The sequence below is a fragment of the Mytilus trossulus genome, chromosome 9 (genome assembly GCF_036588685.1).
Source record: "Mytilus trossulus isolate FHL-02 chromosome 9, PNRI_Mtr1.1.1.hap1, whole genome shotgun sequence".
Taxonomy (NCBI): Eukaryota; Metazoa; Mollusca; class Bivalvia; order Mytilida; family Mytilidae; genus Mytilus; species Mytilus trossulus.
Window position 1 is genome coordinate 63,234,982 of NC_086381.1, and position 27,835 is coordinate 63,262,816.

General features: G+C 34.3%; 21 non-coding genes across 21 annotated transcripts; all 21 read right to left on the reverse strand.

The window, feature by feature from the left end:
• Positions 1–2,144: 2,144 nt before the first annotated feature.
• Positions 2,145–2,337, reverse strand: LOC134685774 (U2 spliceosomal RNA). The gene has a single exon (XR_010101398.1). It is a non-coding gene; the product is annotated as a U2 spliceosomal RNA (small nuclear RNA).
• Positions 2,338–3,307: 970 nt separating this feature from the next.
• LOC134685775 (U2 spliceosomal RNA) lies at positions 3,308–3,500 on the reverse strand. The gene has a single exon (XR_010101399.1). It is a non-coding gene; the product is annotated as a U2 spliceosomal RNA (small nuclear RNA).
• Positions 3,501–4,470: 970 nt separating this feature from the next.
• Positions 4,471–4,663, reverse strand: LOC134685776 (U2 spliceosomal RNA). The gene has a single exon (XR_010101400.1). It is a non-coding gene; the product is annotated as a U2 spliceosomal RNA (small nuclear RNA).
• A 970-nt stretch (positions 4,664–5,633) lies between these two features.
• Positions 5,634–5,827, reverse strand: LOC134685829 (U2 spliceosomal RNA). Its single transcript, XR_010101449.1, has one exon. It is a non-coding gene; the product is annotated as a U2 spliceosomal RNA (small nuclear RNA).
• A 2,538-nt stretch (positions 5,828–8,365) lies between these two features.
• LOC134685779 (U2 spliceosomal RNA) lies at positions 8,366–8,558 on the reverse strand. The gene has a single exon (XR_010101402.1). It is a non-coding gene; the product is annotated as a U2 spliceosomal RNA (small nuclear RNA).
• Positions 8,559–9,534: 976 nt separating this feature from the next.
• Positions 9,535–9,727, reverse strand: LOC134685780 (U2 spliceosomal RNA). Its single transcript, XR_010101403.1, has one exon. It is a non-coding gene; the product is annotated as a U2 spliceosomal RNA (small nuclear RNA).
• A 976-nt stretch (positions 9,728–10,703) lies between these two features.
• LOC134685781 (U2 spliceosomal RNA) lies at positions 10,704–10,896 on the reverse strand. The gene has a single exon (XR_010101404.1). It is a non-coding gene; the product is annotated as a U2 spliceosomal RNA (small nuclear RNA).
• A 976-nt stretch (positions 10,897–11,872) lies between these two features.
• On the reverse strand, positions 11,873–12,065 carry LOC134685782 (U2 spliceosomal RNA). Its single transcript, XR_010101405.1, has one exon. It is a non-coding gene; the product is annotated as a U2 spliceosomal RNA (small nuclear RNA).
• Positions 12,066–13,041: 976 nt separating this feature from the next.
• On the reverse strand, positions 13,042–13,234 carry LOC134685783 (U2 spliceosomal RNA). Its single transcript, XR_010101406.1, has one exon. It is a non-coding gene; the product is annotated as a U2 spliceosomal RNA (small nuclear RNA).
• Positions 13,235–14,211: 977 nt separating this feature from the next.
• LOC134685784 (U2 spliceosomal RNA) lies at positions 14,212–14,404 on the reverse strand. Its single transcript, XR_010101407.1, has one exon. It is a non-coding gene; the product is annotated as a U2 spliceosomal RNA (small nuclear RNA).
• Positions 14,405–15,380: 976 nt separating this feature from the next.
• Positions 15,381–15,573, reverse strand: LOC134685785 (U2 spliceosomal RNA). Its single transcript, XR_010101408.1, has one exon. It is a non-coding gene; the product is annotated as a U2 spliceosomal RNA (small nuclear RNA).
• Positions 15,574–16,549: 976 nt separating this feature from the next.
• On the reverse strand, positions 16,550–16,742 carry LOC134685786 (U2 spliceosomal RNA). The gene has a single exon (XR_010101409.1). It is a non-coding gene; the product is annotated as a U2 spliceosomal RNA (small nuclear RNA).
• A 976-nt stretch (positions 16,743–17,718) lies between these two features.
• LOC134685787 (U2 spliceosomal RNA) lies at positions 17,719–17,911 on the reverse strand. Its single transcript, XR_010101410.1, has one exon. It is a non-coding gene; the product is annotated as a U2 spliceosomal RNA (small nuclear RNA).
• Positions 17,912–18,888: 977 nt separating this feature from the next.
• Positions 18,889–19,081, reverse strand: LOC134685788 (U2 spliceosomal RNA). The gene has a single exon (XR_010101411.1). It is a non-coding gene; the product is annotated as a U2 spliceosomal RNA (small nuclear RNA).
• Positions 19,082–20,057: 976 nt separating this feature from the next.
• Positions 20,058–20,250, reverse strand: LOC134685790 (U2 spliceosomal RNA). The gene has a single exon (XR_010101413.1). It is a non-coding gene; the product is annotated as a U2 spliceosomal RNA (small nuclear RNA).
• A 976-nt stretch (positions 20,251–21,226) lies between these two features.
• LOC134685791 (U2 spliceosomal RNA) lies at positions 21,227–21,419 on the reverse strand. The gene has a single exon (XR_010101414.1). It is a non-coding gene; the product is annotated as a U2 spliceosomal RNA (small nuclear RNA).
• Positions 21,420–22,395: 976 nt separating this feature from the next.
• Positions 22,396–22,588, reverse strand: LOC134685792 (U2 spliceosomal RNA). Its single transcript, XR_010101415.1, has one exon. It is a non-coding gene; the product is annotated as a U2 spliceosomal RNA (small nuclear RNA).
• Positions 22,589–23,564: 976 nt separating this feature from the next.
• LOC134685793 (U2 spliceosomal RNA) lies at positions 23,565–23,757 on the reverse strand. Its single transcript, XR_010101416.1, has one exon. It is a non-coding gene; the product is annotated as a U2 spliceosomal RNA (small nuclear RNA).
• Positions 23,758–24,733: 976 nt separating this feature from the next.
• Positions 24,734–24,926, reverse strand: LOC134685795 (U2 spliceosomal RNA). Its single transcript, XR_010101417.1, has one exon. It is a non-coding gene; the product is annotated as a U2 spliceosomal RNA (small nuclear RNA).
• A 976-nt stretch (positions 24,927–25,902) lies between these two features.
• On the reverse strand, positions 25,903–26,095 carry LOC134685796 (U2 spliceosomal RNA). Its single transcript, XR_010101418.1, has one exon. It is a non-coding gene; the product is annotated as a U2 spliceosomal RNA (small nuclear RNA).
• A 976-nt stretch (positions 26,096–27,071) lies between these two features.
• Positions 27,072–27,264, reverse strand: LOC134685797 (U2 spliceosomal RNA). Its single transcript, XR_010101419.1, has one exon. It is a non-coding gene; the product is annotated as a U2 spliceosomal RNA (small nuclear RNA).
• Positions 27,265–27,835: the final 571 nt, after the last annotated feature.

Genomic DNA, 27,835 nt, shown 5'->3' on the forward strand with positions numbered 1-27,835 from the left:
GATTTTTTTGAAATTATTTTAATCACAAAAATTAATAAACAAACAAATTGATTGCATTGACATTGCCTGCTGTTTGGATAATGGTTGTAACTGTGTCACGATTCCGTATTAAATCAATATCTCGTATTTAATTTTTATTAAACGAGTTTGATAGATCTGGACCGATGGGAAATATTATATAGTCTTTAACAGATCATTTTAAATAATTTATTTCCAGAGCTTAACATATTTATATAAACAGAGATTCAAGATCTGTGTTTAATTTCATTTACGTCCTATGCACCTTGGTTTGTGGTTTTTTAGTTGTTATACCATTTACATTGATCCCCGCGGGGACATACAATAATCAATATCAACTAAACATATAGCATTTAGATATAGAATCATATTCAAAACAGTGTGGTCCTGGCCATTGATTGACGACCTAAATTATCCCATTGACTGGGACAGATTAGGTGAACGTTTGTCGGTAACAATCACTGCTCACTATGTACTTTTTAAAGACACTGAATCTGTGGGGTCACCAAAGGTTCTCAACACCCAAATAAAGCAATTCGAAAAACGAATCCGGAATAATACGATGTGTTGATTTATATCAATAATATAAATCAAAACATAAAGGTTATTCCTGAATAATTTTTCGAATTATTTTATTATTAAAGGCGTTAAGAACCTTTGGTGGCCCCACAGTTTGAATTCTATAATAAGTAAGAAGTGAGCAATGGTCGTTACAGATAAACGTTCACATAATCTGTCACAGTCAATGGGATAATTTAGGTCGTCAATCAATGGCCAGGACCACACTGTTTTGCATATGATTCTAAATTATAATCAGTATTAAACGCTCTTTTATATTTTAACGTAGGAGCCTCGGTGGCCGACATGGGCCGAGTGGTCTGTGTAGTTCTTCTACTGTAATCAAAAGCCATTCAGCACTGAGGTTGTGAGTCGTTATTTCTATATTTATTAATTTGTAATGACCTTTAAGCATTGCAGCTTTAATACTAAAAGTTTTCCAGATATGTGTTCTCCTCTTCGTCACACACCTGTTTTATTTAAACCTTCGTCTCGTGGGTTATGTTATTGCCGAGTGAACAAAATCTATGTGGTATAACTTACGAAACACCGCAAATCTACCTAAAGATATGAAATACATTGTCTCTATAACACTCATCAAACTACTGTTGTTTTCATTAGACAGGGTTGTCTTTCTTAGGATAGATGTTCAAATTATTACCGTTTGATCGATTATTGGTTTGTTTTAGCGTCAAGCGACACATGTACCATATTTTCATGACGAAATCAATCAAATAATTAGTTCGATATGAACAAGTAGGACATAGTACATGTATTTAAGTTAGGAGAAATAAAAAGAATTCAACTATCATTGCAAAGGATGCTACATATGTAATAGATGTTAGAATGAAGCAGACGGTGACCTTTCGTTTTCAATTTCAGTACAACTTAGACGACGGCCATAGGTCTTCAGAACAACCATAAATAGACCAAGAACGCTTTGGAAAAAAGAGGGTGACTTCACTTAAAATGTATAAACTGTTGCAATATATGGGGATAAGAAACTTACTCACCAAGGATGCATGATAAAACACACATAAACAGTTCATCTGTTCTATTTTTTAAAGGAATTAACCGGTACAGCTATGTTTAAATTAATTTTAAAAGGAGGAAAAAACTTACCGGCCGACTGTAGTTTCCATCGTTTGCCCTCGTTCTGAGGCGACGTCGCTATTAACGATGATTGAAACAGTAGAAGGGGACGTAATTCTTTTCCCCGCGTTTTTCCGTAACGCTAAAAATTTATATAGAGTTTGTCTTAAGGAACGAGAATACATTATTACACTGACATATGCTGTTATGAATACAAGAGAGAGAGAAAGAGAAAAAACATCACATTATTAGAAAAGAAAAGAAAAACAACACTTTTTAGAGAACAGACATAAAAAAAAAATAGTATGCGATTTATTTTACATGCACGAGAAGTAGAATTAATTTACAACAATGAGTAAAACTATACAATATATAACATAAAATAATATAGAAAACGTATTAGAGAATATTTTACTGGGGCTGTTTCTCAGACTATAGAAGGAGCTATTTTTCTATTTTAATTTTCTCCCCGAAATGGGGAGTGAGCCGATCCTGGAGGTACTGCAATACCAGGCCAACTCGTGGCAAGAGCGGTGCAAGCACCTAACATCTCACCTAGTTGCAAAAATCAGTTTAATATCGAAGTACCCACATGGGGTACGTATCAGATATTAAGCTGATAAGAACAGATACTACACTTTGATCTTAGCCAAAAGGCCGAGAAGCGATACTCAAATTTTTCCGAGTTTCCAAAGCGTATAAATCCTATGTCTTACTCAGACACGGTGTTTTAATTTTAAAACAAGCTACACAAATTTTGCAAATGTATATACAAGAAGCACACGAAACGCGAGATCTTGCTTTGCTTTAATTACCCAACAGCATGAAACTATTTCTGCATGACAAAACTGGTGTGAAAATAAAAAAGCGGCTTGTGAAATACGGCAAGTCGCAATTAAAGGGAGAATGCATTTTTAAACGTACGTCATACGTATACGTATTCGTATTTAATCTTAATCGAACGAAATAACATGATCATTTTAATTCATTCTATGTCCGACGAACGCAGATTTTAAAGCCTTGGAAATTTCATTGATCACAAAATAAATTCAACGCTTTTTCACAATCAGCACGGACTTTTCACTCTCTCGTTTAAATAAAACACACATAAACAGTTCATCTGTTCTATTTTTTAAAGGAATTAACCGGTACAGCTATGTTTAAATTAATTTTAAAAGGAGGAAAAAACTTACCGGCCGACTGTAGTTTCCATCGTTTGCCCTCGTTCTGAGGCGACGTCGCTATTAACGATGATTGAAACAGTAGAAGGGGACGTAATTCTTTTCCCCGCGTTTTTCCGTAACGCTAAAAATTTATATAGAGTTTGTCTTAAGGAACGAGAATACATTATTACACTGACATATGCTGTTATGAATACAAGAGAGAGAGAAAGAGAAAAAACATCACATTATTAGAAAAGAAAAGAAAAACAACACTTTTTAGAGAACAGACATAAAAAAAAAATAGTATGCGATTTATTTTACATGCACGAGAAGTAGAATTAATTTACAACAATGAGTAAAACTATACAATATATAACATAAAATAATATAGAAAACGTATTAGAGAATATTTTACTGGGGCTGTTTCTCAGACTATAGAAGGAGCTATTTTTCTATTTTAATTTTCTCCCCGAAATGGGGAGTGAGCCGATCCTGGAGGTACTGCAATACCAGGCCAACTCGTGGCAAGAGCGGTGCAAGCACCTAACATCTCACCTAGTTGCAAAAATCAGTTTAATATCGAAGTACCCACATGGGGTACGTATCAGATATTAAGCTGATAAGAACAGATACTACACTTTGATCTTAGCCAAAAGGCCGAGAAGCGATACTCAAATTTTTCCGAGTTTCCAAAGCGTATAAATCCTATGTCTTACTCAGACACGGTGTTTTAATTTTAAAACAAGCTACACAAATTTTGCAAATGTATATACAAGAAGCACACGAAACGCGAGATCTTGCTTTGCTTTAATTACCCAACAGCATGAAACTATTTCTGCATGACAAAACTGGTGTGAAAATAAAAAAGCGGCTTGTGAAATACGGCAAGTCGCAATTAAAGGGAGAATGCATTTTTAAACGTACGTCATACGTATACGTATTCGTATTTAATCTTAATCGAACGAAATAACATGATCATTTTAATTCATTCTATGTCCGACGAACGCAGATTTTAAAGCCTTGGAAATTTCATTGATCACAAAATAAATTCAACGCTTTTTCACAATCAGCACGGACTTTTCACTCTCTCGTTTAAATAAAACACACATAAACAGTTCATCTGTTCTATTTTTTAAAGGAATTAACCGGTACAGCTATGTTTAAATTAATTTTAAAAGGAGGAAAAAACTTACCGGCCGACTGTAGTTTCCATCGTTTGCCCTCGTTCTGAGGCGACGTCGCTATTAACGATGATTGAAACAGTAGAAGGGGACGTAATTCTTTTCCCCGCGTTTTTCCGTAACGCTAAAAATTTATATAGAGTTTGTCTTAAGGAACGAGAATACATTATTACACTGACATATGCTGTTATGAATACAAGAGAGAGAGAAAGAGAAAAAACATCACATTATTAGAAAAGAAAAGAAAAACAACACTTTTTAGAGAACAGACATAAAAAAAAAATAGTATGCGATTTATTTTACATGCACGAGAAGTAGAATTAATTTACAACAATGAGTAAAACTATACAATATATAACATAAAATAATATAGAAAACGTATTAGAGAATATTTTACTGGGGCTGTTTCTCAGACTATAGAAGGAGCTATTTTTCTATTTTAATTTTCTCCCCGAAATGGGGAGTGAGCCGATCCTGGAGGTACTGCAATACCAGGCCAACTCGTGGCAAGAGCGGTGCAAGCACCTAACATCTCACCTAGTTGCAAAAATCAGTTTAATATCGAAGTACCCACATGGGGTACGTATCAGATATTAAGCTGATAAGAACAGATACTACACTTTGATCTTAGCCAAAAGGCCGAGAAGCGATACTCAAATTTTTCCGAGTTTCCAAAGCGTATAAATCCTATGTCTTACTCAGACACGGTGTTTTAATTTTAAAACAAGCTACACAAATTTTGCAAATGTATATACAAGAAGCACACGAAACGCGAGATCTTGCTTTGCTTTAATTACCCAACAGCATGAAACTATTTCTGCATGACAAAACTGGTGTGAAAATAAAAAAGCGGCTTGTGAAATACGGCAAGTCGCAATTAAAGGGAGAATGCATTTTTAAACGTACGTCATACGTATACGTATTCGTATTTAATCTTAATCGAACGAAATAACATGATCATTTTAATTCATTCTATGTCCGACGAACGCAGATTTTAAAGCCTTGGAAATTTCATTGATCACAAAATAAATTCAACGCTTTTTCACAATCAGCACGGACTTTTCACTCTCTCGTTTAAATAAAACACACATAAACAGTTCATCTGTTCTATTTTTTAAAGGAATTAACCGGTACAGCTATGTTTAAATTAATTTTAAAAGGAGGAAAAAACTTACCGGCCGACTGTAGTTTCCATCGTTTGCCCTCGTTCTGAGGCGACGTCGCTATTAACGATGATTGAAACAGTAGAAGGGGACGTAATTCTTTTCCCCGCGTTTTTCCGTAACGCTAAAAATTTATATAGAGTTTGTCTTAAGGAACGAGAATACATTATTACACTGACATATGCTGTTATGAATACAAGAGAGAGAGAAAGAGAAAAAACATCACATTATTAGAAAAGAAAAGAAAAACAACACTTTTTAGAGAACAGACATAAAAAAAAAATAGTATGCGATTTATTTTACATGCACGAGAAGTAGAATTAATTTACAACAATGAGTAAAACTATACAATATATAACATAAAATAATATAGAAAACGTATTAGAGAATATTTTACTGGGGCTGTTTCTCAGACTATAGAAGGAGCTATTTTTCTATTTTAATTTTCTCCCCGAAATGGGGAGTGAGCCGATCCTGGAGGTACTGCAATACCAGGCCAACTCGTGGCAAGAGCGGTGCAAGCACCTAACATCTCACCTAGTTGCAAAAATCAGTTTAATATCGAAGTACCCACATGGGGTACGTATCAGATATTAAGCTGATAAGAACAGATACTTTTTTTTATATTTCAAACATTTTATTAATAATATATATCAAATACTATATTGACTACAATCAATAGTTAAAATCATATATCACAGATATTACGATTGTAACTCAATATCAAATAACTCCGAAAATTCCTGAAAATTATTTACTTTTAGATATAAATCAAATACCTGAAAACAAATTTATTAAATCCATTTCTAAACCCCAAAATTAATACTGGAAACCCCCCAATTTATAAATAAACAACAAAGTGTTGTAATTTCCTTTTACAAATCTATATTTAAACTCTCCTTTAAATAATTTACCTTTATAATTAGAACCAGTTTTTGTAAACTAGTATCATATTTACCTTTAACTATAAATAAACATCATACGATAAATTTTACCTATAATGTTTACCTTTAACAAAATCAAAATACACAATACTTAGTGATTACATTTAACATCAATGTCTATATCGTACACACACAACCCACTAAAGTCTATAATGCATTGTCATGTGTGCTACGACAATAACTGTTACCTTTAAACGTAAACAATTTGAATTAAATTAAATGTTAAAATAACGAAATTCAACTGAAACTTCAACATTATCATGTCTTTCCTCTAAATAATCAATCATTAACTGTTTATGCTTACTTTTGTCTTTTTCTTTGCTAAGTATATCAGTTACGTCTATATAGCCTGTTGTCTTCCCACGTTTGTCTATATGGTCTAAGGACCTTGTAATTTCTCCACCGATTTTATCCGCTCTCAGTGAATACGTTTTAACAACTGACGATTTCCTCTTTTTACTACTTTTAACAGTTTTTTCCGTTTCAATAACAAGAGCTTCGGGCTCAGGTGAAGCATCACTCCACGACATAGACACGTTTGACTGCTTACTTGTATCTGGTACATCACTACTCTGTGTTTCAGGTACTGACACTTCCTCGGGTATAGACACTTCTTGCGAAGGCACCGGTGCCTTTTTAATGTACGGACAGTTTTTACGAATGTGTCCAACTTCCTTACACTTGAGACACATTGGAGGTCTTCCATAAACGGTCAACAAACAGTCTTTACCTCCGATAACGGCACGATACGGAATACTGGATATATCCTGTTCATTCATCTCTAAAGCTACTTTAATATTTCCATTTGCAAAAGTTACACCTTCTACATTTTCAGTTTCTCTATGACAGGTAAGTAATTTCCCATATTGTTCAAAATACTCTTCAACAGCTAACACTTTAATCCAAATAGGTAACCATAAGACTTTCAACTGAACTGTTCTTTTGTCTGCACGACTCACATTAATCTTGGTATCTAATGATGAAAAGTCAGAGTTAACAACTTTCTCTGCAATTTCTTCTGACGTAAACGTTGCATACCATGCACCACCAATATCACACTTGAAAACTGCTGTAATATCCTCAGGGGAGACAACTGTTTTCAGAATACGGATAATCCACGATCTCGGGTTGTCCGGAACACCATCTATGAAGATAAACTTTGCACTGCATCTCAACAACTGTACATCAACTGATCCCATTTTGACTAAATAACTGTGAACGTTTAAACTTTTAACTCGCTTTAATCTTTGCCAAAAGGCCGAGAAGCGATACTCAAATGTTTCCGAGTTTCCAAAGCCTATAAATCCTATGTCTTACTCAGACACGGTGTTTTAATTTTAAAACAAGCTACACAAATTTTGCAAATGTATATACAAAAAGCACACGAAACACGAGATCTTGCTTTGCTTTAATTACCCAACAGCATGAAACGATTTCTGCATGACAAAACTGGTGTGAAAATAAAAAAAGCGGCTTGTGAAATACGGCAAGTCGCAATAAAAGGGAGAATGCATTTTTAAACGTATGTCATACGTATACGTATTCGTATTTAATCTTAATCGAACAAAACAACATGACAATTTTAATTCATTCTATGTCCGACGAACGCAGATTTCAAAGCCTTGAAAATTTCATTGATCACAAAATAAATTCAACGCTTTTTCACAATCAGCACGGACTTTTCACTCTGTCGTTTAAATAAAAAACACACAAACAGTTCATCTGTTCTATTTTTTAAAGGAATTAACCGGTACAGCTATGTTTAAATTAATTTTAAAAGGAGGAAAAAACTTACCGGCCGACTGTAGTTTCCATCGTTTGCCCTCGTTCTGAGGCGACGTCGCTATTAACGATGATTGAAACAGTAGAAGGGGACGTAATTATTTTCCCCGCGTTTTTCCGTAACGCTAAAAATTTATATAGAGTTTGTTTTAAAGGAACGAGAATACATTATTACACTGACATATGCTGTTATGAATACAAGCGAGAGAGAAAAAGAGAAAAAAAAAAACCATCACATTATTAGAAAAGAAAAAAATACTTTTCAGAGAACAGACATAAAAAAATAAAATAATATGCGATTTATTTTACATGCGCGAGAAGTAGAATTAATTTACAACAATGAGTAAAACTATACAATACATAACATAAAATAATATAGAAAAAGTATTAGAGAATATTTTACTGGGGCTGTTTCTCAGACTATAGAAGGAGCTATTTTTCTATTTTAATTTTCTCCCCGAAATGGGGAGTGAGCCGATCCTGGAGGTACTGCAATACCAGGCCAACTCGTGGCAAGAGCGGTGCAAGCACCTAACATCTCACCTAGTTGCAAAAATCAGTTTAATATCGAAGTACCCACATGGGGTACGTATCAGATATTAAGCTGATAAGAACAGATACTACACTTTGATCTTAGCCAAAAGGCCGAGAAGCGATACTCAAATGTTTCCGAGTTTCCAAAGCCTATAAATCCTATGTCTTACTCAGACACGGTGTTTTAATTTTAAAACAAGCTACACAAATTTTGCAAATGTATATACAAAAAGCACACGAAACACGAGATCTTGCTTTGCTTTAATTACCCAACAGCATGAAACGATTTCTGCATGACAAAACTGGTGTGAAAATAAAAAAAGCGGCTTGTGAAATACGGCAAGTCGCAATAAAAGGGAGAATGCATTTTTAAACGTATGTCATACGTATACGTATTCGTATTTAATCTTAATCGAACAAAACAACATGACAATTTTAATTCATTCTATGTCCGACGAACGCAGATTTCAAAGCCTTGAAAATTTCATTGATCACAAAATAAATTCAACGCTTTTTCACAATCAGCACGGACTTTTCACTCTGTCGTTTAAATAAAAAACACACAAACAGTTCATCTGTTCTATTTTTTAAAGGAATTAACCGGTACAGCTATGTTTAAATTAATTTTAAAAGGAGGAAAAAACTTACCGGCCGACTGTAGTTTCCATCGTTTGCCCTCGTTCTGAGGCGACGTCGCTATTAACGATGATTGAAACAGTAGAAGGGGACGTAATTATTTTCCCCGCGTTTTTCCGTAACGCTAAAAATTTATATAGAGTTTGTTTTAAAGGAACGAGAATACATTATTACACTGACATATGCTGTTATGAATACAAGCGAGAGAGAAAAAGAGAAAAAAAAAAACCATCACATTATTAGAAAAGAAAAAAATACTTTTCAGAGAACAGACATAAAAAAATAAAATAATATGCGATTTATTTTACATGCGCGAGAAGTAGAATTAATTTACAACAATGAGTAAAACTATACAATACATAACATAAAATAATATAGAAAAAGTATTAGAGAATATTTTACTGGGGCTGTTTCTCAGACTATAGAAGGAGCTATTTTTCTATTTTAATTTTCTCCCCGAAATGGGGAGTGAGCCGATCCTGGAGGTACTGCAATACCAGGCCAACTCGTGGCAAGAGCGGTGCAAGCACCTAACATCTCACCTAGTTGCAAAAATCAGTTTAATATCGAAGTACCCACATGGGGTACGTATCAGATATTAAGCTGATAAGAACAGATACTACACTTTGATCTTAGCCAAAAGGCCGAGAAGCGATACTCAAATGTTTCCGAGTTTCCAAAGCCTATAAATCCTATGTCTTACTCAGACACGGTGTTTTAATTTTAAAACAAGCTACACAAATTTTGCAAATGTATATACAAAAAGCACACGAAACACGAGATCTTGCTTTGCTTTAATTACCCAACAGCATGAAACGATTTCTGCATGACAAAACTGGTGTGAAAATAAAAAAAGCGGCTTGTGAAATACGGCAAGTCGCAATAAAAGGGAGAATGCATTTTTAAACGTATGTCATACGTATACGTATTCGTATTTAATCTTAATCGAACAAAACAACATGACAATTTTAATTCATTCTATGTCCGACGAACGCAGATTTCAAAGCCTTGAAAATTTCATTGATCACAAAATAAATTCAACGCTTTTTCACAATCAGCACGGACTTTTCACTCTGTCGTTTAAATAAAAAACACACAAACAGTTCATCTGTTCTATTTTTTAAAGGAATTAACCGGTACAGCTATGTTTAAATTAATTTTAAAAGGAGGAAAAAACTTACCGGCCGACTGTAGTTTCCATCGTTTGCCCTCGTTCTGAGGCGACGTCGCTATTAACGATGATTGAAACAGTAGAAGGGGACGTAATTATTTTCCCCGCGTTTTTCCGTAACGCTAAAAATTTATATAGAGTTTGTTTTAAAGGAACGAGAATACATTATTACACTGACATATGCTGTTATGAATACAAGCGAGAGAGAAAAAGAGAAAAAAAAAAACCATCACATTATTAGAAAAGAAAAAAATACTTTTCAGAGAACAGACATAAAAAAATAAAATAATATGCGATTTATTTTACATGCGCGAGAAGTAGAATTAATTTACAACAATGAGTAAAACTATACAATACATAACATAAAATAATATAGAAAAAGTATTAGAGAATATTTTACTGGGGCTGTTTCTCAGACTATAGAAGGAGCTATTTTTCTATTTTAATTTTCTCCCCGAAATGGGGAGTGAGCCGATCCTGGAGGTACTGCAATACCAGGCCAACTCGTGGCAAGAGCGGTGCAAGCACCTAACATCTCACCTAGTTGCAAAAATCAGTTTAATATCGAAGTACCCACATGGGGTACGTATCAGATATTAAGCTGATAAGAACAGATACTACACTTTGATCTTAGCCAAAAGGCCGAGAAGCGATACTCAAATGTTTCCGAGTTTCCAAAGCCTATAAATCCTATGTCTTACTCAGACACGGTGTTTTAATTTTAAAACAAGCTACACAAATTTTGCAAATGTATATACAAAAAGCACACGAAACACGAGATCTTGCTTTGCTTTAATTACCCAACAGCATGAAACGATTTCTGCATGACAAAACTGGTGTGAAAATAAAAAAAGCGGCTTGTGAAATACGGCAAGTCGCAATAAAAGGGAGAATGCATTTTTAAACGTATGTCATACGTATACGTATTCGTATTTAATCTTAATCGAACAAAACAACATGACAATTTTAATTCATTCTATGTCCGACGAACGCAGATTTCAAAGCCTTGAAAATTTCATTGATCACAAAATAAATTCAACGCTTTTTCACAATCAGCACGGACTTTTCACTCTGTCGTTTAAATAAAAAACACACAAACAGTTCATCTGTTCTATTTTTTAAAGGAATTAACCGGTACAGCTATGTTTAAATTAATTTTAAAAGGAGGAAAAAACTTACCGGCCGACTGTAGTTTCCATCGTTTGCCCTCGTTCTGAGGCGACGTCGCTATTAACGATGATTGAAACAGTAGAAGGGGACGTAATTATTTTCCCCGCGTTTTTCCGTAACGCTAAAAATTTATATAGAGTTTGTTTTAAAGGAACGAGAATACATTATTACACTGACATATGCTGTTATGAATACAAGCGAGAGAGAAAAAGAGAAAAAAAAAAACCATCACATTATTAGAAAAGAAAAAAATACTTTTCAGAGAACAGACATAAAAAAATAAAATAATATGCGATTTATTTTACATGCGCGAGAAGTAGAATTAATTTACAACAATGAGTAAAACTATACAATACATAACATAAAATAATATAGAAAAAGTATTAGAGAATATTTTACTGGGGCTGTTTCTCAGACTATAGAAGGAGCTATTTTTCTATTTTAATTTTCTCCCCGAAATGGGGAGTGAGCCGATCCTGGAGGTACTGCAATACCAGGCCAACTCGTGGCAAGAGCGGTGCAAGCACCTAACATCTCACCTAGTTGCAAAAATCAGTTTAATATCGAAGTACCCACATGGGGTACGTATCAGATATTAAGCTGATAAGAACAGATACTACACTTTGATCTTAGCCAAAAGGCCGAGAAGCGATACTCAAATGTTTCCGAGTTTCCAAAGCCTATAAATCCTATGTCTTACTCAGACACGGTGTTTTAATTTTAAAACAAGCTACACAAATTTTGCAAATGTATATACAAAAAGCACACGAAACACGAGATCTTGCTTTGCTTTAATTACCCAACAGCATGAAACGATTTCTGCATGACAAAACTGGTGTGAAAATAAAAAAAGCGGCTTGTGAAATACGGCAAGTCGCAATAAAAGGGAGAATGCATTTTTAAACGTATGTCATACGTATACGTATTCGTATTTAATCTTAATCGAACAAAACAACATGACAATTTTAATTCATTCTATGTCCGACGAACGCAGATTTCAAAGCCTTGAAAATTTCATTGATCACAAAATAAATTCAACGCTTTTTCACAATCAGCACGGACTTTTCACTCTGTCGTTTAAATAAAAAACACACAAACAGTTCATCTGTTCTATTTTTTAAAGGAATTAACCGGTACAGCTATGTTTAAATTAATTTTAAAAGGAGGAAAAAACTTACCGGCCGACTGTAGTTTCCATCGTTTGCCCTCGTTCTGAGGCGACGTCGCTATTAACGATGATTGAAACAGTAGAAGGGGACGTAATTATTTTCCCCGCGTTTTTCCGTAACGCTAAAAATTTATATAGAGTTTGTTTTAAAGGAACGAGAATACATTATTACACTGACATATGCTGTTATGAATACAAGCGAGAGAGAAAAAGAGAAAAAAAAAAACCATCACATTATTAGAAAAGAAAAAAATACTTTTCAGAGAACAGACATAAAAAAATAAAATAATATGCGATTTATTTTACATGCGCGAGAAGTAGAATTAATTTACAACAATGAGTAAAACTATACAATACATAACATAAAATAATATAGAAAAAGTATTAGAGAATATTTTACTGGGGCTGTTTCTCAGACTATAGAAGGAGCTATTTTTCTATTTTAATTTTCTCCCCGAAATGGGGAGTGAGCCGATCCTGGAGGTACTGCAATACCAGGCCAACTCGTGGCAAGAGCGGTGCAAGCACCTAACATCTCACCTAGTTGCAAAAATCAGTTTAATATCGAAGTACCCACATGGGGTACGTATCAGATATTAAGCTGATAAGAACAGATACTACACTTTGATCTTAGCCAAAAGGCCGAGAAGCGATACTCAAATGTTTCCGAGTTTCCAAAGCCTATAAATCCTATGTCTTACTCAGACACGGTGTTTTAATTTTAAAACAAGCTACACAAATTTTGCAAATGTATATACAAAAAGCACACGAAACACGAGATCTTGCTTTGCTTTAATTACCCAACAGCATGAAACGATTTCTGCATGACAAAACTGGTGTGAAAATAAAAAAAGCGGCTTGTGAAATACGGCAAGTCGCAATAAAAGGGAGAATGCATTTTTAAACGTATGTCATACGTATACGTATTCGTATTTAATCTTAATCGAACAAAACAACATGACAATTTTAATTCATTCTATGTCCGACGAACGCAGATTTCAAAGCCTTGAAAATTTCATTGATCACAAAATAAATTCAACGCTTTTTCACAATCAGCACGGACTTTTCACTCTGTCGTTTAAATAAAAAACACACAAACAGTTCATCTGTTCTATTTTTTAAAGGAATTAACCGGTACAGCTATGTTTAAATTAATTTTAAAAGGAGGAAAAAACTTACCGGCCGACTGTAGTTTCCATCGTTTGCCCTCGTTCTGAGGCGACGTCGCTATTAACGATGATTGAAACAGTAGAAGGGGACGTAATTATTTTCCCCGCGTTTTTCCGTAACGCTAAAAATTTATATAGAGTTTGTTTTAAAGGAACGAGAATACATTATTACACTGACATATGCTGTTATGAATACAAGCGAGAGAGAAAAAGAGAAGAAAAAAAAACCATCACATTATTAGAAAAGAAAAAAATACTTTTCAGAGAACAGACATAAAAAAATAAAATAATATGCGATTTATTTTACATGCGCGAGAAGTAGAATTAATTTACAACAATGAGTAAAACTATACAATACATAACATAAAATAATATAGAAAAAGTATTAGAGAATATTTTACTGGGGCTGTTTCTCAGACTATAGAAGGAGCTATTTTTCTATTTTAATTTTCTCCCCGAAATGGGGAGTGAGCCGATCCTGGAGGTACTGCAATACCAGGCCAACTCGTGGCAAGAGCGGTGCAAGCACCTAACATCTCACCTAGTTGCAAAAATCAGTTTAATATCGAAGTACCCACATGGGGTACGTATCAGATATTAAGCTGATAAGAACAGATACTACACTTTGATCTTAGCCAAAAGGCCGAGAAGCGATACTCAAATGTTTCCGAGTTTCCAAAGCCTATAAATCCTATGTCTTACTCAGACACGGTGTTTTAATTTTAAAACAAGCTACACAAATTTTGCAAATGTATATACAAAAAGCACACGAAACACGAGATCTTGCTTTGCTTTAATTACCCAACAGCATGAAACGATTTCTGCATGACAAAACTGGTGTGAAAATAAAAAAAGCGGCTTGTGAAATACGGCAAGTCGCAATAAAAGGGAGAATGCATTTTTAAACGTATGTCATACGTATACGTATTCGTATTTAATCTTAATCGAACAAAACAACATGACAATTTTAATTCATTCTATGTCCGACGAACGCAGATTTCAAAGCCTTGAAAATTTCATTGATCACAAAATAAATTCAACGCTTTTTCACAATCAGCACGGACTTTTCACTCTGTCGTTTAAATAAAAAACACACAAACAGTTCATCTGTTCTATTTTTTAAAGGAATTAACCGGTACAGCTATGTTTAAATTAATTTTAAAAGGAGGAAAAAACTTACCGGCCGACTGTAGTTTCCATCGTTTGCCCTCGTTCTGAGGCGACGTCGCTATTAACGATGATTGAAACAGTAGAAGGGGACGTAATTATTTTCCCCGCGTTTTTCCGTAACGCTAAAAATTTATATAGAGTTTGTTTTAAAGGAACGAGAATACATTATTACACTGACATATGCTGTTATGAATACAAGCGAGAGAGAAAAAGAGAAAAAAAAAAACCATCACATTATTAGAAAAGAAAAAAATACTTTTCAGAGAACAGACATAAAAAAATAAAATAATATGCGATTTATTTTACATGCGCGAGAAGTAGAATTAATTTACAACAATGAGTAAAACTATACAATACATAACATAAAATAATATAGAAAAAGTATTAGAGAATATTTTACTGGGGCTGTTTCTCAGACTATAGAAGGAGCTATTTTTCTATTTTAATTTTCTCCCCGAAATGGGGAGTGAGCCGATCCTGGAGGTACTGCAATACCAGGCCAACTCGTGGCAAGAGCGGTGCAAGCACCTAACATCTCACCTAGTTGCAAAAATCAGTTTAATATCGAAGTACCCACATGGGGTACGTATCAGATATTAAGCTGATAAGAACAGATACTACACTTTGATCTTAGCCAAAAGGCCGAGAAGCGATACTCAAATGTTTCCGAGTTTCCAAAGCCTATAAATCCTATGTCTTACTCAGACACGGTGTTTTAATTTTAAAACAAGCTACACAAATTTTGCAAATGTATATACAAAAAGCACACGAAACACGAGATCTTGCTTTGCTTTAATTACCCAACAGCATGAAACGATTTCTGCATGACAAAACTGGTGTGAAAATAAAAAAAGCGGCTTGTGAAATACGGCAAGTCGCAATAAAAGGGAGAATGCATTTTTAAACGTATGTCATACGTATACGTATTCGTATTTAATCTTAATCGAACAAAACAACATGACAATTTTAATTCATTCTATGTCCGACGAACGCAGATTTCAAAGCCTTGAAAATTTCATTGATCACAAAATAAATTCAACGCTTTTTCACAATCAGCACGGACTTTTCACTCTGTCGTTTAAATAAAAAACACACAAACAGTTCATCTGTTCTATTTTTTAAAGGAATTAACCGGTACAGCTATGTTTAAATTAATTTTAAAAGGAGGAAAAAACTTACCGGCCGACTGTAGTTTCCATCGTTTGCCCTCGTTCTGAGGCGACGTCGCTATTAACGATGATTGAAACAGTAGAAGGGGACGTAATTATTTTCCCCGCGTTTTTCCGTAACGCTAAAAATTTATATAGAGTTTGTTTTAAAGGAACGAGAATACATTATTACACTGACATATGCTGTTATGAATACAAGCGAGAGAGAAAAAGAGAAAAAAAAAAACCATCACATTATTAGAAAAGAAAAAAATACTTTTCAGAGAACAGACATAAAAAAATAAAATAATATGCGATTTATTTTACATGCGCGAGAAGTAGAATTAATTTACAACAATGAGTAAAACTATACAATACATAACATAAAATAATATAGAAAAAGTATTAGAGAATATTTTACTGGGGCTGTTTCTCAGACTATAGAAGGAGCTATTTTTCTATTTTAATTTTCTCCCCGAAATGGGGAGTGAGCCGATCCTGGAGGTACTGCAATACCAGGCCAACTCGTGGCAAGAGCGGTGCAAGCACCTAACATCTCACCTAGTTGCAAAAATCAGTTTAATATCGAAGTACCCACATGGGGTACGTATCAGATATTAAGCTGATAAGAACAGATACTACACTTTGATCTTAGCCAAAAGGCCGAGAAGCGATACTCAAATGTTTCCGAGTTTCCAAAGCCTATAAATCCTATGTCTTACTCAGACACGGTGTTTTAATTTTAAAACAAGCTACACAAATTTTGCAAATGTATATACAAAAAGCACACGAAACACGAGATCTTGCTTTGCTTTAATTACCCAACAGCATGAAACGATTTCTGCATGACAAAACTGGTGTGAAAATAAAAAAAGCGGCTTGTGAAATACGGCAAGTCGCAATAAAAGGGAGAATGCATTTTTAAACGTATGTCATACGTATACGTATTCGTATTTAATCTTAATCGAACAAAACAACATGACAATTTTAATTCATTCTATGTCCGACGAACGCAGATTTCAAAGCCTTGAAAATTTCATTGATCACAAAATAAATTCAACGCTTTTTCACAATCAGCACGGACTTTTCACTCTGTCGTTTAAATAAAAAACACACAAACAGTTCATCTGTTCTATTTTTTAAAGGAATTAACCGGTACAGCTATGTTTAAATTAATTTTAAAAGGAGGAAAAAACTTACCGGCCGACTGTAGTTTCCATCGTTTGCCCTCGTTCTGAGGCGACGTCGCTATTAACGATGATTGAAACAGTAGAAGGGGACGTAATTATTTTCCCCGCGTTTTTCCGTAACGCTAAAAATTTATATAGAGTTTGTTTTAAAGGAACGAGAATACATTATTACACTGACATATGCTGTTATGAATACAAGCGAGAGAGAAAAAGAGAAAAAAAAAAACCATCACATTATTAGAAAAGAAAAAAATACTTTTCAGAGAACAGACATAAAAAAATAAAATAATATGCGATTTATTTTACATGCGCGAGAAGTAGAATTAATTTACAACAATGAGTAAAACTATACAATACATAACATAAAATAATATAGAAAAAGTATTAGAGAATATTTTACTGGGGCTGTTTCTCAGACTATAGAAGGAGCTATTTTTCTATTTTAATTTTCTCCCCGAAATGGGGAGTGAGCCGATCCTGGAGGTACTGCAATACCAGGCCAACTCGTGGCAAGAGCGGTGCAAGCACCTAACATCTCACCTAGTTGCAAAAATCAGTTTAATATCGAAGTACCCACATGGGGTACGTATCAGATATTAAGCTGATAAGAACAGATACTACACTTTGATCTTAGCCAAAAGGCCGAGAAGCGATACTCAAATGTTTCCGAGTTTCCAAAGCCTATAAATCCTATGTCTTACTCAGACACGGTGTTTTAATTTTAAAACAAGCTACACAAATTTTGCAAATGTATATACAAAAAGCACACGAAACACGAGATCTTGCTTTGCTTTAATTACCCAACAGCATGAAACGATTTCTGCATGACAAAACTGGTGTGAAAATAAAAAAAGCGGCTTGTGAAATACGGCAAGTCGCAATAAAAGGGAGAATGCATTTTTAAACGTATGTCATACGTATACGTATTCGTATTTAATCTTAATCGAACAAAACAACATGACAATTTTAATTCATTCTATGTCCGACGAACGCAGATTTCAAAGCCTTGAAAATTTCATTGATCACAAAATAAATTCAACGCTTTTTCACAATCAGCACGGACTTTTCACTCTGTCGTTTAAATAAAAAACACACAAACAGTTCATCTGTTCTATTTTTTAAAGGAATTAACCGGTACAGCTATGTTTAAATTAATTTTAAAAGGAGGAAAAAACTTACCGGCCGACTGTAGTTTCCATCGTTTGCCCTCGTTCTGAGGCGACGTCGCTATTAACGATGATTGAAACAGTAGAAGGGGACGTAATTATTTTCCCCGCGTTTTTCCGTAACGCTAAAAATTTATATAGAGTTTGTTTTAAAGGAACGAGAATACATTATTACACTGACATATGCTGTTATGAATACAAGCGAGAGAGAAAAAGAGAAGAAAAAAAAACCATCACATTATTAGAAAAGAAAAAAATACTTTTCAGAGAACAGACATAAAAAAATAAAATAATATGCGATTTATTTTACATGCGCGAGAAGTAGAATTAATTTACAACAATGAGTAAAACTATACAATACATAACATAAAATAATATAGAAAAAGTATTAGAGAATATTTTACTGGGGCTGTTTCTCAGACTATAGAAGGAGCTATTTTTCTATTTTAATTTTCTCCCCGAAATGGGGAGTGAGCCGATCCTGGAGGTACTGCAATACCAGGCCAACTCGTGGCAAGAGCGGTGCAAGCACCTAACATCTCACCTAGTTGCAAAAATCAGTTTAATATCGAAGTACCCACATGGGGTACGTATCAGATATTAAGCTGATAAGAACAGATACTACACTTTGATCTTAGCCAAAAGGCCGAGAAGCGATACTCAAATGTTTCCGAGTTTCCAAAGCCTATAAATCCTATGTCTTACTCAGACACGGTGTTTTAATTTTAAAACAAGCTACACAAATTTTGCAAATGTATATACAAAAAGCACACGAAACACGAGATCTTGCTTTGCTTTAATTACCCAACAGCATGAAACGATTTCTGCATGACAAAACTGGTGTGAAAATAAAAAAAGCGGCTTGTGAAATACGGCAAGTCGCAATAAAAGGGAGAATGCATTTTTAAACGTATGTCATACGTATACGTATTCGTATTTAATCTTAATCGAACAAAACAACATGACAATTTTAATTCATTCTATGTCCGACGAACGCAGATTTCAAAGCCTTGAAAATTTCATTGATCACAAAATAAATTCAACGCTTTTTCACAATCAGCACGGACTTTTCACTCTGTCGTTTAAATAAAAAACACACAAACAGTTCATCTGTTCTATTTTTTAAAGGAATTAACCGGTACAGCTATGTTTAAATTAATTTTAAAAGGAGGAAAAAACTTACCGGCCGACTGTAGTTTCCATCGTTTGCCCTCGTTCTGAGGCGACGTCGCTATTAACGATGATTGAAACAGTAGAAGGGGACGTAATTATTTTCCCCGCGTTTTTCCGTAACGCTAAAAATTTATATAGAGTTTGTTTTAAAGGAACGAGAATACATTATTACACTGACATATGCTGTTATGAATACAAGCGAGAGAGAAAAAGAGAAAAAAAAAAACCATCACATTATTAGAAAAGAAAAAAATACTTTTCAGAGAACAGACATAAAAAAATAAAATAATATGCGATTTATTTTACATGCGCGAGAAGTAGAATTAATTTACAACAATGAGTAAAACTATACAATACATAACATAAAATAATATAGAAAAAGTATTAGAGAATATTTTACTGGGGCTGTTTCTCAGACTATAGAAGGAGCTATTTTTCTATTTTAATTTTCTCCCCGAAATGGGGAGTGAGCCGATCCTGGAGGTACTGCAATACCAGGCCAACTCGTGGCAAGAGCGGTGCAAGCACCTAACATCTCACCTAGTTGCAAAAATCAGTTTAATATCGAAGTACCCACATGGGGTACGTATCAGATATTAAGCTGATAAGAACAGATACTACACTTTGATCTTAGCCAAAAGGCCGAGAAGCGATACTCAAATGTTTCCGAGTTTCCAAAGCCTATAAATCCTATGTCTTACTCAGACACGGTGTTTTAATTTTAAAACAAGCTACACAAATTTTGCAAATGTATATACAAAAAGCACACGAAACACGAGATCTTGCTTTGCTTTAATTACCCAACAGCATGAAACGATTTCTGCATGACAAAACTGGTGTGAAAATAAAAAAAGCGGCTTGTGAAATACGGCAAGTCGCAATAAAAGGGAGAATGCATTTTTAAACGTATGTCATACGTATACGTATTCGTATTTAATCTTAATCGAACAAAACAACATGACAATTTTAATTCATTCTATGTCCGACGAACGCAGATTTCAAAGCCTTGAAAATTTCATTGATCACAAAATAAATTCAACGCTTTTTCACAATCAGCACGGACTTTTCACTCTGTCGTTTAAATAAAAAACACACAAACAGTTCATCTGTTCTATTTTTTAAAGGAATTAACCGGTACAGCTATGTTTAAATTAATTTTAAAAGGAGGAAAAAACTTACCGGCCGACTGTAGTTTCCATCGTTTGCCCTCGTTCTGAGGCGACGTCGCTATTAACGATGATTGAAACAGTAGAAGGGGACGTAATTATTTTCCCCGCGTTTTTCCGTAACGCTAAAAATTTATATAGAGTTTGTTTTAAAGGAACGAGAATACATTATTACACTGACATATGCTGTTATGAATACAAGCGAGAGAGAAAAAGAGAAAAAAAAAAACCATCACATTATTAGAAAAGAAAAAAATACTTTTCAGAGAACAGACATAAAAAAATAAAATAATATGCGATTTATTTTACATGCGCGAGAAGTAGAATTAATTTACAACAATGAGTAAAACTATACAATACATAACATAAAATAATATAGAAAAAGTATTAGAGAATATTTTACTGGGGCTGTTTCTCAGACTATAGAAGGAGCTATTTTTCTATTTTAATTTTCTCCCCGAAATGGGGAGTGAGCCGATCCTGGAGGTACTGCAATACCAGGCCAACTCGTGGCAAGAGCGGTGCAAGCACCTAACATCTCACCTAGTTGCAAAAATCAGTTTAATATCGAAGTACCCACATGGGGTACGTATCAGATATTAAGCTGATAAGAACAGATACTACACTTTGATCTTAGCCAAAAGGCCGAGAAGCGATACTCAAATGTTTCCGAGTTTCCAAAGCCTATAAATCCTATGTCTTACTCAGACACGGTGTTTTAATTTTAAAACAAGCTACACAAATTTTGCAAATGTATATACAAAAAGCACACGAAACACGAGATCTTGCTTTGCTTTAATTACCCAACAGCATGAAACGATTTCTGCATGACAAAACTGGTGTGAAAATAAAAAAAGCGGCTTGTGAAATACGGCAAGTCGCAATAAAAGGGAGAATGCATTTTTAAACGTATGTCATACGTATACGTATTCGTATTTAATCTTAATCGAACAAAACAACATGACAATTTTAATTCATTCTATGTCCGACGAACGCAGATTTCAAAGCCTTGAAAATTTCATTGATCACAAAATAAATTCAACGCTTTTTCACAATCAGCACGGACTTTTCACTCTGTCGTTTAAATAAAAAACACACAAACAGTTCATCTGTTCTATTTTTTAAAGGAATTAACCGGTACAGCTATGTTTAAATTAATTTTAAAAGGAGGAAAAAACTTACCGGCCGACTGTAGTTTCCATCGTTTGCCCTCGTTCTGAGGCGACGTCGCTATTAACGATGATTGAAACAGTAGAAGGGGACGTAATTATTTTCCCCGCGTTTTTCCGTAACGCTAAAAATTTATATAGAGTTTGTTTTAAAGGAACGAGAATACATTATTACACTGACATATGCTGTTATGAATACAAGCGAGAGAGAAAAAGAGAAAAAAAAAAACCATCACATTATTAGAAAAGAAAAAAATACTTTTCAGAGAACAGACATAAAAAAATAAAATAATATGCGATTTATTTTACATGCGCGAGAAGTAGAATTAATTTACAACAATGAGTAAAACTATACAATACATAACATAAAATAATATAGAAAAAGTATTAGAGAATATTTTACTGGGGCTGTTTCTCAGACTATAGAAGGAGCTATTTTTCTATTTTAATTTTCTCCCCGAAATGGGGAGTGAGCCGATCCTGGAGGTACTGCAATACCAGGCCAACTCGTGGCAAGAGCGGTGCAAGCACCTAACATCTCACCTAGTTGCAAAAATCAGTTTAATATCGAAGTACCCACATGGGGTACGTATCAGATATTAAGCTGATAAGAACAGATACTACACTTTGATCTTAGCCAAAAGGCCGAGAAGCGATACTCAAATGTTTCCGAGTTTCCAAAGCCTATAAATCCTATGTCTTACTCAGACACGGTGTTTTAATTTTAAAACAAGCTACACAAATTTTGCAAATGTATATACAAAAAGCACACGAAACACGAGATCTTGCTTTGCTTTAATTACCCAACAGCATGAAACGATTTCTGCATGACAAAACTGGTGTGAAAATAAAAAAAGCGGCTTGTGAAATACGGCAAGTCGCAATAAAAGGGAGAATGCATTTTTAAACGTATGTCATACGTATACGTATTCGTATTTAATCTTAATCGAACAAAACAACATGACAATTTTAATTCATTCTATGTCCGACGAACGCAGATTTCAAAGCCTTGAAAATTTCATTGATCACAAAATAAATTCAACGCTTTTTCACAATCAGCACGGACTTTTCACTCTGTCGTTTAAATAAAAAACACACAAACAGTTCATCTGTTCTATTTTTTAAAGGAATTAACCGGTACAGCTATGTTTAAATTAATTTTAAAAGGAGGAAAAAACTTACCGGCCGACTGTAGTTTCCATCGTTTGCCCTCGTTCTGAGGCGACGTCGCTATTAACGATGATTGAAACAGTAGAAGGGGACGTAATTATTTTCCCCGCGTTTTTCCGTAACGCTAAAAATTTATATAGAGTTTGTTTTAAAGGAACGAGAATACATTATTACACTGACATATGCTGTTATGAATACAAGCGAGAGAGAAAAAGAGAAAAAAAAAAACCATCACATTATTAGAAAAGAAAAAAATACTTTTCAGAGAACAGACATAAAAAAATAAAATAATATGCGATTTATTTTACATGCGCGAGAAGTAGAATTAATTTACAACAATGAGTAAAACTATACAATACATAACATAAAATAATATAGAAAAAGTATTAGAGAATATTTTACTGGGGCTGTTTCTCAGACTATAGAAGGAGCTATTTTTCTATTTTAATTTTCTCCCCGAAATGGGGAGTGAGCCGATCCTGGAGGTACTGCAATACCAGGCCAACTCGTGGCAAGAGCGGTGCAAGCACCTAACATCTCACCTAGTTGCAAAAATCAGTTTAATATCGAAGTACCCACATGGGGTACGTATCAGATATTAAGCTGATAAGAACAGATACTACACTTTGATCTTAGCCAAAAGGCCGAGAAGCGATACTCAAATGTTTCCGAGTTTCCAAAGCCTATAAATCCTATGTCTTACTCAGACACGGTGTTTTAATTTTAAAACAAGCTACACAAATTTTGCAAATGTATATACAAAAAGCACACGAAACACGAGATCTTGCTTTGCTTTAATTACCCAACAGCATGAAACGATTTCTGCATGACAAAACTGGTGTGAAAATAAAAAAAGCGGCTTGTGAAATACGGCAAGTCGCAATAAAAGGGAGAATGCATTTTTAAACGTATGTCATACGTATACGTATTCGTATTTAATCTTAATCGAACAAAACAACATGACAATTTTAATTCATTCTATGTCCGACGAACGCAGATTTCAAAGCCTTGAAAATTTCATTGATCACAAAATAAATTCAACGCTTTTTCACAATCAGCACGGACTTTTCACTCTGTCGTTTAAATAAAAAACACACAAACAGTTCATCTGTTCTATTTTTTAAAGGAATTAACCGGTACAGCTATGTTTAAATTAATTTTAAAAGGAGGAAAAAACTTACCGGCCGACTGTAGTTTCCATCGTTTGCCCTCGTTCTGAGGCGACGTCGCTATTAACGATGATTGAAACAGTAGAAGGGGACGTAATTATTTTCCCCGCGTTTTTCCGTAACGCTAAAAATTTATATAGAGTTTGTTTTAAAGGAACGAGAATACATTATTACACTGACATATGCTGTTATGAATACAAGCGAGAGAGAAAAAGAGAAAAAAAAAAACCATCACATTATTAGAAAAGAAAAAAATACTTTTCAGAGAACAGACATAAAAAAATAAAATAATATGCGATTTATTTTACATGCGCGAGAAGTAGAATTAATTTACAACAATGAGTAAAACTATACAATACATAACATAAAATAATATAGAAAAAGTATTAGAGAATATTTTACTGGGGCTGTTTCTCAGACTATAGAAGGAGCTATTTTTCTATTTTAATTTTCTCCCCGAAATGGGGAGTGAGCCGATCCTGGAGGTACTGCAATACCAGGCCAACTCGTGGCAAGAGCGGTGCAAGCACCTAACATCTCACCTAGTTGCAAAAATCAGTTTAATATCGAAGTACCCACATGGGGTACGTATCAGATATTAAGCTGATAAGAACAGATACTACACTTTGATCTTAGCCAAAAGGCCGAGAAGCGATACTCAAATGTTTCCGAGTTTCCAAAGCCTATAAATCCTATGTCTTACTCAGACACGGTGTTTTAATTTTAAAACAAGCTACACAAATTTTGCAAATGTATATACAAAAAGCACACGAAACACGAGATCTTGCTTTGCTTTAATTACCCAACAGCATGAAACGATTTCTGCATGACAAAACTGGTGTGAAAATAAAAAAAGCGGCTTGTGAAATACGGCAAGTCGCAATAAAAGGGAGAATGCATTTTTAAACGTATGTCATACGTATACGTATTCGTATTTAATCTTAATCGAACAAAACAACATGACAATTTTAATTCATTCTATGTCCGACGAACGCAGATTTCAAAGCCTTGAAAATTTCATTGATCACAAAATAAATTCAACGCTTTTTCACAATCAGCACGGACTTTTCACTCTGTCGTTTAAATAAAAAACACACAAACAGTTCATCTGTTCTATTTTTTAAAGGAATTAACCGGTACAGCTATGTTTAAATTAATTTTAAAAGGAGGAAAAAACTTACCGGCCGACTGTAGTTTCCATCGTTTGCCCTCGTTCTGAGGCGACGTCGCTATTAACGATGATTGAAACAGTAGAAGGGGACGTAATTATTTTCCCCGCGTTTTTCCGTAACGCTAAAAATTTATATAGAGTTTGTTTTAAAGGAACGAGAATACATTATTACACTGACATATGCTGTTATGAATACAAGCGAGAGAGAAAAAGAGAAAAAAAAAAACCATCACATTATTAGAAAAGAAAAAAATACTTTTCAGAGAACAGACATAAAAAAATAAAATAATATGCGATTTATTTTACATGCGCGAGAAGTAGAATTAATTTACAACAATGAGTAAAACTATACAATACATAACATAAAATAATATAGAAAAAGTATTAGAGAATATTTTACTGGGGCTGTTTCTCAGACTATAGAAGGAGCTATTTTTCTATTTTAATTTTCTCCCCGAAATGGGGAGTGAGCCGATCCTGGAGGTACTGCAATACCAGGCCAACTCGTGGCAAGAGCGGTGCAAGCACCTAACATCTCACCTAGTTGCAAAAATCAGTTTAATATCGAAGTACCCACATGGGGTACGTATCAGATATTAAGCTGATAAGAACAGATACTACACTTTGATCTTAGCCAAAAGGCCGAGAAGCGATACTCAAATGTTTCCGAGTTTCCAAAGCCTATAAATCCTATGTCTTACTCAGACACGGTGTTTTAATTTTAAAACAAGCTACACAAATTTTGCAAATGTATATACAAAAAGCACACGAAACACGAGATCTTGCTTTGCTTTAATTACCCAACAGCATGAAACGATTTCTGCATGACAAAACTGGTGTGAAAATAAAAAAAGCGGCTTGTGAAATACGGCAAGTCGCAATAAAAGGGAGAATGCATTTTTAAACGTATGTCATACGTATACGTATTCGTATTTAATCTTAATCGAACAAAACAACATGACAATTTTAATTCATTCTATGTCCGACGAACGCAGATTTCAAAGCCTTGAAAATTTCATTGATCACAAAATAAATTCAACGCTTTTTCACAATCAGCACGGACTTTTCACTCTGTCGTTTAAATAAAAAACACACAAACAGTTCATCTGTTCTATTTTTTAAAGGAATTAACCGGTACAGCTATGTTTAAATTAATTTTAAAAGGAGGAAAAAACTTACCGGCCGACTGTAGTTTCCATCGTTTGCCCTCGTTCTGAGGCGACGTCGCTATTAACGATGATTGAAACAGTAGAAGGGGACGTAATTATTTTCCCCGCGTTTTTCCGTAACGCTAAAAATTTATATAGAGTTTGTTTTAAAGGAACGAGAATACATTATTACACTGACATATGCTGTTATGAATACAAGCGAGAGAGAAAAAGAGAAAAAAAAAAACCATCACATTATTAGAAAAGAAAAAAATACTTTTCAGAGAACAGACATAAAAAAATAAAATAATATGCGATTTATTTTACATGCGCGAGAAGTAGAATTAATTTACAACAATGAGTAAAACTATACAATACATAACATAAAATAATATAGAAAAAGTATTAGAGAATATTTTACTGGGGCTGTTTCTCAGACTATAGAAGGAGCTATTTTTCTATTTTAATTTTCTCCCCGAAATGGGGAGTGAGCCGATCCTGGAGGTACTGCAATACCAGGCCAACTCGTGGCAAGAGCGGTGCAAGCACCTAACATCTCACCTAGTTGCAAAAATCAGTTTAATATCGAAGTACCCACATGGGGTACGTATCAGATATTAAGCTGATAAGAACAGATACTACACTTTGATCTTAGCCAAAAGGCCGAGAAGCGATACTCAAATGTTTCCGAGTTTCCAAAGCCTATAAATCCTATGTCTTACTCAGACACGGTGTTTTAATTTTAAAACAAGCTACACAAATTTTGCAAATGTATATACAAAAAGCACACGAAACACGAGATCTTGCTTTGCTTTAATTACCCAACAGCATGAAACGATTTCTGCATGACAAAACTGGTGTGAAAATAAAAAAAGCGGCTTGTGAAATACGGCAAGTCGCAATAAAAGGGAGAATGCATTTTTAAACGTATGTCATACGTATACGTATTCGTATTTAATCTTAATCGAACAAAACAACATGACAATTTTAATTCATTCTATGTCCGACGAACGCAGATTTCAAAGCCTTGAAAATTTCATTGATCACAAAATAAATTCAACGCTTTTTCACAATCAGCACGGACTTTTCACTCTGTCGTTTAAATAAAAAACACACAAACAGTTCATCTGTTCTATTTTTTAAAGGAATTAACCGGTACAGCTATGTTTAAATTAATTTTAAAAGGAGGAAAAAACTTACCGGCCGACTGTAGTTTCCATCGTTTGCCCTCGTTCTGAGGCGACGT